The sequence below is a fragment of the Crocuta crocuta genome, unplaced genomic scaffold (genome assembly GCF_008692635.1).
Source record: "Crocuta crocuta isolate KB4526 unplaced genomic scaffold, BGI_CrCroc_1.0 scaffold27, whole genome shotgun sequence".
Taxonomy (NCBI): Eukaryota; Metazoa; Chordata; class Mammalia; order Carnivora; family Hyaenidae; genus Crocuta; species Crocuta crocuta.
Genome location: NW_027532250.1, coordinates 1,484,812 through 1,485,646, shown reverse-complemented (window position 1 = coordinate 1,485,646; position 835 = coordinate 1,484,812).

Genomic DNA, 835 nt, shown 5'->3' with positions numbered 1-835 from the left:
CCCCCTGCGCCCGCGCCAGACATGGCCCCTCCCCGGCCGACTGCGCTCTGCGCGGACCTCCGCCTCCTGCTGGGCGCTAGCCCCGGGGCCCCTCGCCCCGCACTCGCCCGGGCTCACCGCGGGGCTCGGAAACCGGCTGGAGCGCGCGAGCGAGCGAGCGAGCGNNCAGAGAGAGCGAGCGCCGGGGAGGCGGCGAGGCGGCGGGCAAGCGAGCGCTCCCTCCTCCGGCTCCGCTCGCGCTCTCGCCCTCGGGCGGCGGCGCCCCACTCTCTTCCGAACTCCGGCGCGGGGAGCGGGGGCCCCGAGTCGCGCTCCCAGCGGTGCGCGCCCTTGATCGCACGAGAGGCCGCCTCGAGAGCTCCAGACTGGTACGCGCTGGGGCCTGGGAGGAGGAGGAGGGGGAGGAGGACGGGCTTCCAAGGGCCCCTCCCGCGCCCGCGGCCTCCCACCTGCCCTCGGCCCCGCCCTCCCCCCAGCGGCGCCCAATGGGTTCATTCATTCCGTCTAGTGCGCTCTACAAATATTTACCGAGTGCCCACGGGGTGCCCAGCGCCGGGCCGGACGCCGCGGGGATGCGGAGGGAGGAACCCGAGCCGGCCCTGGCCTCGGACGCGGAGTCGGGACTGGGAAGAGGCCTGAGCGGGACCGGTGGGATTCTCGTCGGGCCGAGGGGGAAGACGCTGGGGCAGTGCGGAGGCCGCGCAGCAATCGGAGAAGGCTTCCCGGAGGAGGTGACCCCGAGTCCCTCTCGCCCCTCTGCTCCACCACCCACCTCCCCACGGACTCTAGCCGCGCTGACCCCTCTGCCCCTCCAACACCCCCCCCCCCCCCCCCC